Source organism: Neltuma alba, unplaced genomic scaffold, assembly GCF_004799145.2.
Source record: "Neltuma alba isolate B1F8T4 unplaced genomic scaffold, ASM479914v2 tig00010101_pilon, whole genome shotgun sequence".
NCBI classification, from domain to species: domain Eukaryota; kingdom Viridiplantae; phylum Streptophyta; class Magnoliopsida; order Fabales; family Fabaceae; genus Neltuma; species Neltuma alba.
Window position 1 is genome coordinate 49,426 of NW_021635054.1, and position 8,457 is coordinate 57,882.

Here is an 8,457-nt window from a genome sequence, read left to right on the forward strand (position 1 = left end):
TATTTCTTAGCATACACATCCATTTTTCATGATTTATCACTTGTTTTAAAGCTTAGGATGTTTCCTATATAGTCACCGAATTTCATGGCTAAATTCATTCACTTGATCTGCCTCATCATTGGCACCAATTCGTGACTCATTTAGGGACATTCTATCCCTTCAACTTAATTCAATCTTTATAACCTATTTATTTCTCCACCTCTTGTCATGCTATAAATCCACATAATATCTCCATACATAACCTCATACCATTTTACATATCATGACATTTAATATCATCATTCCACATACAAGGCATATCAAACATAAATTGATAAACTATGTTACATAACTTAACATGTTATAAGACCATAACATGTTCTTGACTTCTTCCGTCAATCCTGCATTCCTCATCCTTGACTTCTCCTCCATGCCCCTTATACCTATTAGAGGTTTTTAAGGGAGGGTGAGATTCGAGAGAATCTCAGTAGCAAACACTACCCATAAGCATGCAAGACATAATGCAAATGCACGACATGTTATCATAACATCATCATAGGAATGCCACGGAAAGTAAGCTAAAGCATTTCATGCTTTTATAACATATTGCCAAGGCAAAACATAACATAAACTTGCAAACATAACTTTGCAAACATTTCATCATAGCTTAGTCACATCATGGCAACACAATCACATCATGCAAGCATACATATCAAGCACACAGTATAGGTAAGTTCACTACCTTGTAACATAGCTTCCCTCTTGCTTTCCATTTGCTTCCCCTAACCTTCCAAGTGTTTGAGCCTTCAGTTGACATAAACAAGACATCCCCTTGGATGTTCCAAGGTCCTAAACACATCAACACATTACGCGAAACATCAATTAGGACCAAGTTATCAACCTACTCCACACTTGGCTCTTACTTGATCACACTTTGTTTCTAATTTCTGAGATTTATTTCCAATCATTCTAAAATTAATTCCACATGCTATTCCCACATAATTTTTCATGTAGAATCCATTTCCAAGTTCAAAACAATCAAAATCCAACTCCTTCCCCCTTGTTCTGGTTTGGCCGAAACATAGGTACCTTAGGTCCAAAATTTCCATTTTCAATTCTAATGCTTCCAAACATGTTTTCTACATATATTCCTACACAAAATCATCATTTAAACTCATTGGAAGCATCAAAATCATCAAATTCCAGACCCAACATAAAGAACCAGCCATGGAAGAATCATACACAAATGAAAGGGGAAGTTGGATTTCTTGAAGAATCAATATCAAACCAATTGATTCTTGTTGTTTTCAAGCCTTTAAACAAGTTTCTAATATCAATATCATCTTCTCCTTACTTAATCAATTTCGTGCAGCACCTCCCCCCTAGGTTTCAACCATGAAAAACCCAACCAAACCAACATCTAAGCTCAAAAATACCAAGGGAGGTAGAAACTAGATCAAAATCCATGAACATACCTTGATTTGAAGCTTGGATGGCCTTGGGATCATGAGTTCTTCCTCTTCTCCTTCTTCCCTTCTCCATTTCATTTTCCCTCTCCTCTCTCTCATGGTGGCTGAAAATATCATAAGGGAGGGAGAGAAGATTTTTATAAAAAGTCTTGACAAATCCTAGCCATTGATCTTATTTTGCAAGATTAGATCTTGGCCCTTGATTTTCAAATTAATCCTAGCCCTTGATCTTGGCTTCTTCATCAAGGAATCTTGCTAAATATCTTAGGCTTATTTCATCATGGTTAATTAACTTAACCATGGTTAACTTTCTTAATTACCTTGATTAAACTTCTTAATCACCTTACTTAAAATCCTTTCTTTAATCCTAGTATGTCCTTAATCTTTTTACACATTTCCACACATATCCTCATGCCCCTATGGCAATATGATAGGGAGGAAAATCATACAAAATTCGTGCATAAATTCATCCAAAAATATTCCTCCACCTATCTTACCGGTTTACATCATAATAGGTACTTTCTCGGGTCCTGACTTACCCGATACCTCTGGGACATGGTTTAGCACATTTTTCATCTTCAAAATACATTCCCATACTCTTCTAATAATATTCATAGGGGAATCATACTTCTTTCTCATTTTCCCAAAATATTAATAATTAATATTCAATCAGAGTCGATTTTGCCGAATTCTTTCCTATCAGCTCGTAACTCTGTTGATCTGTCTCTGGGTTTCATTCTTTCCCTTTCATCACAGGGTATTCCTCTAATTTTTCTCCGGTCCAAAGTCAAACCATAGACAGGAAATTTGACTTTCCCCGAATAGGGTATAAATAGGCTTTAAATTCAATTAAAGCTAGCCTTGTCAGTTTCTGGGGCTGGAAGTAATTTTACAATCTGTGTAAATTCCTCAACTACTGTTCCCCAGTTTTTCCTGGTTATTTGAGGCCGTCTCGTACCTTAAATAATTCAATTTGAGTCACTATCTCAAATTGCTCAAAAACCTGAAATGACTTTAGGGCATTTCCGTCATTTCTAGCCTTATATTGACTTTGGGATCCTATTCCCATTTTTCTGGAATTTTTCTGAAACATTTGGGCCATTTTTGATAACTTCGAACATTGATCGGCCAGAATTTTTATTATTCACAATTAGGTCCCTACTTGGCCTAGGAATCTTTTCGTTGCAATTTAGTCCCTCCTTAGGCCTAACCTTCGGAACCATCTCTTGTAAGTTTCTGGCATAACCTTTGGCCCTTAGTTGTTTCCAGTTCGTCATTCTTTAGTCCCCGAACACTATTGTTTTACACATTTGCCCTTGGAAAATCTCTTTTTTCTTCTGAGAGATCTCTGAGACTTTCATTGCATTAGACTTAGTAATCATCCTTTTCTTGTGCTATTACTTGTATCTATGAGCCAAAATTTGGGATGTTACACTAAGCGATAAGGAGACATTCCAATTGGTGACTTATAGGCAAATCTATAGGCCCACAATGCTTCCTCGAATCTTAGGCTCCAATCTTTCTTGGATGGCTTGACCATTTTTTTTCCAGAATATGCTTCACTTCCCTATTAGATATTTCAGCTTGGCCATTTGTTTGGGGGTGATATGCAGTGGAGACTTTGTGGGTGACACCAAATTTAGAAAACAAGTTATCTACTATCTTATTACAAAAATGTGTACCTCTATCACTCACTACAGCCCTTGGAATCCCAAACCTACAGAAAATGTTAGACTTAAGAAACTTAGAAACCACCTGGGCATAATCTTTTCTAGTACTACAGCCTCTATCCATTTGGAAACATAATCAACAGCTAGAAGAATGTATATAAAACCAAAGGATGGAGGAAAGGGACCCATGAGGTCAATTCCCCAAACATCAAAAATTTCACAAAACTATAAAGGTTGTTGAGGCATTTCGTGTCTTTTACCTAACCCTCCAAAACATTGACATTTGTTACAGGACCGACAAAAGTCATAAGAATCTTTAAAAAGGGTTGGCCAATAAAAACCAGAATCTAAAATCTTCCTAGATGTTCTCCTTGCATTGAAATGACCACCACAAACCATGGAATGGCAAGCTGCAATGATAGACTCAAACTCTTCACTAGGCACACACTTTCTTATAACCTGGTCACTACATATCCGCCATAGATGAGGGGCATCCCAAATGTAGTGTCTTGATTCGCTTCGAAGTTTTTGTGCCTGAAATTTAGACATAAAAGGAGGGGTGAGTCTAGTTATAAGATAATTAACAATATGCGCATACCAAGGCTCTTTAACAGCTAAGGCACATAATACTGAATCAGGAAAGGAATCACAGGTGAGTTCAGAAGAGTCTACTCCCCGTGTATCATCTGGTAGCCTACTTAAGTGATCGGCTACATGGTTCTCTACCCCTTCTCGATCCTTTATTTCAATGTCAAATTCCTGGAGAAGTAATGCCCACCGAATCAATCTTGGCTTAGATTGTGGTTTCTTGAGAAGATAGCGAATAGCTGCATGATCAGTGAAAACAATCACATGAGAGTTTAACAAGTAAGGCCTTAACTTTTCTAAAGCGAAAACAACTACAAATAGCTCTTTTTTTGTTGTTGTATAGTTGACTTGAGCTGCATCTAATGTTTTCGAAGCATAGGCAATGACTCTTGAGAGCTTCTCCTCCCTCTGGCCTAACATAGCTCCTACAGCAAAATTAGAAGCGTCACATGAAATCTCAAAGGGCAAAGTCCAGTTAGGTGCAACAAGAATAGGAGGAGAAATGAGTTTAGACTTTAAATCATCAAAAGCAACTCTACAAGAATCATCAAAATCAAATTTCACATCTGTTTGTAAAAGCTTTGAGAGAGGTAAAGCAATCTTGCTAAAATCTTTTATAAACCGCCTATAAAATCCCGCGTGACCCAAAAATGATCTAATATCTTTAACACAAGCAGGATAAGGCAAAGACGATATAACCTCAATCTTAGCTTTATCAACTTCAATTCCCTTTTTAGAAATCAAACGCCCTAGCACTATCCCTTCATTGACCATAAAATGACACTTTTCGAAGTTTAAAATCAAATTCTTTTCAATGCATCTTTTTAAAACTTTTTCAAGACTAGCAAGACAATCATCAAAAGAACCACCATAAACAGTAAAATCATCCATAAAGACTTCCATACATTCCTCTAAGAAATCACAGAATATAACCATCATACAACGTTGGAAAGTCCCTGGAGCATTACATAACCCAAAAGGCATCCTACGATAGGCGAAGGTACCAAAAGGACATGTGAAAGTAGTTTTATCTTGGTCCTCTGGTGCAATAGGGACTTGAAAGTACCCAGAGAAACCATCTAGAAAACAGTAATGAGATTTGCCTGCAAGTCTCTGGTCCATGAAAGGAAGAGGAAAATGATCTTTTCGTGTGGCATCATTGAGTTTTCTATAATCTATGCACACACGCCAGGAATTCTAAACTCTCGTAGGAATAAGCTCATCCCTATCATTTCTAACCACAGTAACCCCACTCTTTTTAGGTACTACATGTATCGAACTAACCCACTCACTATCAGATATGGGATAGATGATCCCAGCACTTAGAAGTTTAGTAATTTCCTTCTTAACCACATCAAGAATCAGGGGGTTTAGTCTTCTCTGGGGTTGTCTCACTGGTTTGGAACCTTCACTAAGCAAGATCCTATGTGTGCAAATGGCAAGGCTAATCCCCGGAATGTTCGCTAAAGTGATAAGTCTCATTATTTGCATACATTTCTAGCCCTAACTCATGCTTTTGCCATCTATATTTGCATACTTTGGGCATAATTAGCTTCCATTGTGCATAAGAGTTGGTGAGAGGAATTGTGAGGTTTTACAGGTGTTTTTACATGTTTTTATATGTTTTTTTATGTGTGTACTTTTGATCCCTACTTTGGTGTGAATTTCAGGGAGTTTCAGTTCTGTCTGAGGCGCCACGGCGGATTTCCAAGGGGACTCTCAGTAAAAAGCGCCGCGGCGGATGGACAGAGGCGCCACGACGGATTGGTATTTACATGAAGCTCAGGATCACTAATCAAAACGGCACCATACAGGCCAAGCGCCGCGGCGTATGGACGAAGGCGCCGCGGCGGATGACGAAAAATTCCAGATTTAAATGCAGAGTCGTGCGCTTCAACTGTTAGACCGAATTTTGAGTTCCTCATTCATCTCCAGACGCGATTTTCTTGTTCTCTCCGCCTTCTCTCAATTCCTTCTTCCATTTTCATCCAAATTCATCAATTTCCACCGATCAACCATGAATCTTTCATCAATTCTTGCTGTTTCTACCCTAATCCAGAGTGTGAGTAGCTGAATTTCCAAGTTTTCCTAGCAACGAAGCTGACCTGAGTTCATAGAGCTGAACAGGGAGTCGTTTCAGATCTATTTTCCACTTTATATTCTAAGATTGATTTGTTTCAGTTGAACAATTGTTATTAGAATGAAGGTTGAGTGATTAGACTTATGTTTCTTGGAATTTAGATCTGATTGAACATTTAGATGTGAGTTGTGTCCTTGATTCAGTTGAATAAAGGATTCTCTATTGATTTGTAGATCTAATTCATTTTTATTTGGACTGTTGTTCTGTAAATCTGAATTTTGATTGAATAAATTGATGAGTCACAGTTGTGATCATCTTTAGAGAATTGCAACTTACTTCTCAAGTGTTATTGTCAATTGATTTTCCTTCTCACCAGGGCAAGACAATAAATCTAGTAAGATAGTTGTTTTTGATATGTGATTAGAGAGATTTGAGCAGTAGCTGAATCTATCCATTTAATTGACATTAAGAGACTCCAAATTATAAGGTTGAACAAGGAAGGTTGGATAAATTGCTAGGGGAACTACTATCTCTTATCTGAATCTTCTTTTGCATTTTACCTTTCATTAGATTTGTTTCTTGTTTCAATTTCTGTTTTCTAAAACTGAAGCTTTCATCTTGGTAATTTGATAATTAAAAGTGAATTGTTAAGAATTGAAATACAACTTAAGGCTCCTTGAGAAGAATGACCTAGGTAGTGCCTCACTTGCTGCATTTCCCTAGTAAAACTTTGATTACCTAGCGACAAGGTTTATCATAAAGTCCACCCAATAGCGCTCTTATGCTCTCTCAATACAGTAAGGAGTCTTTCTTCCTTAACCTTAGACAGGGAGTTAGCTATAATGACAGGTAATCGCTCATCAGACTCTAGAAAAGTATACTTCACAGTAGGGGGTAGGGGTTTCAAATCAAGTGTAGGTGGTTGCACAATAGAAGGAATCAATTTATGAAGTTTACGAGAGAACAGATTACTCCCCTTTCCTTCAACCACTGAGAGTTCCTCAACCTTGCAGTTAGCTTCCTCTCCAAGCGTTGAACCAACTTCTAGTTGATCTACAGTAACCGCCTTAGAGGGATTCTTCTCCATGACTTCTTCCTCCATATCTGAAATAACAACAAGAAACCTTTCCCCAAGGGAATTATCTCTGATAAGAGAGGAATCACAGTCTAACTTGGAGTCAAGGGAGAAAACAGAAAATGCATATGGGATGGAAAGCATACAATTAAACACAGTACAATTAAGGCATGTAACATCACCACCACATGAGCAAGAAGAAGGTGTAGAGTAAAGAGATGAAAAAGAAGAAATGGATTCATCCTCATCAATAGATTCATCAGTGTAAATATCAGAATAGAAAGAGTCATTTTGCAATTCAACTTCAGAGCATGAATCCTCAACAGCAATGTCTATCATGTTAACCCCCAAAAGTGAATAGTCCTCATAAGGATGTTTCATTGTTTCATACATGTTAAAAGAAACTTTATTATCACCCACCTCCATCGTTATGGTACCCTCTTTCATGCTAATCATGGTATTAGCAGTCCTTAAGAAAGATCGACCAAGGATGAGTGTAGTATCATTCACACCTTCAGAAGACATGTTAAGCACATAAAAATCAGCAGGAAACACCAATCCCTTAACTTGGACTAAAATGTCTTCAATAATGCCCTCAGGATACCTAATAGTCCTATCAGCTAGTTGAAGCACAACAGTGGTAGACTTAAGAGTCTTGACTACTAGAGATGTGTATACGGACTTAGGCATGACATTAATGGCTGCACCTAGATCTAACAGGGCTCCCCCTATAGTAACCTTTCCTATAGTGCAAGGGATAGTGAAAGATCCAGGGTCTTGACACTTTACAGGAATTTGGGGTTTAAACAAAGGAGACACATTAGAGGGTAATTAGACTCTTTCATTAGGTTTAAATCTCCTCTTTTGAGTACATAATTCTTTTAAGACCTTAGCATACTTAGGAATCTTTTTAATCAAGTCAAGTAAGGGTATATTCACTTCTACCTTCCTAAATGTCTCAAGCAACTCATGATCTTTCCTCTCCTTACCCATTTTCACATTTTTCAAATAAGCATTAGGGAAAGGTAGTTCATTGATGTTTACCTCCTTACCTTCCTTGCTTGAGGCTCCATGATTGATTGGCTTAGATTCCACAGTTGTCCCCTTGCCATCATGTTCTTTTGAGGCTTCTTTCAGCTTTAGCCTCTTCTCCTTGGAGTTTTCAGACTGCTTCTCTTTCGAAGGTGCTTGTGGCAGCTCATCACACAGGATCTCCTTATCTATAACTTCATCCTCCTCTTCTCTGAATTTCACTTGCTTCCCACTCCTAAGGGTAATAGCATTCAAGCCCTTAGGATTGATAACAGTGTTGGAGGGGATTGCGCCACTCCTCCTTGGTTGTTTCTCACTCATGTTGTTCGATAACTGAGTTACATAGGAGTTGATGTTCTCAGATTTAGTCTCCCATTGCTCCATCCTCTTTTCCAAAGCACTAAATCTAGCATCATTCTTGGATGACTCTTGTTGAATTAGTGAAGCTAAAGAGTTGAACTGAGTAGCGTTAGCAGCCCTTTCTTCCTTCATTAAGGCCATCATATTTTATAGGAGTTGATTTGTTTCTGTTGGAAATTGTGCCCTAGGGGCCAATCATTCTGT

The 8,457-nt window shown here is 37.9% G+C and overlaps 1 long non-coding RNA gene across 1 annotated transcript; it reads right to left on the bottom strand.

Moving 5' to 3' along the window:
- Nucleotides 1–256: 256 nt before the first annotated feature.
- LOC114754196 (uncharacterized) lies at nt 257–1,475 on the bottom strand. The gene is made up of 3 exons (XR_003741130.1): nt 1,455–1,475; nt 722–828; nt 257–422 (listed from the first exon to the last, which is right to left on the bottom strand). It is a non-coding gene; the product is annotated as an uncharacterized LOC114754196 (long non-coding RNA).
- Nucleotides 1,476–8,457: the final 6,982 nt, after the last annotated feature.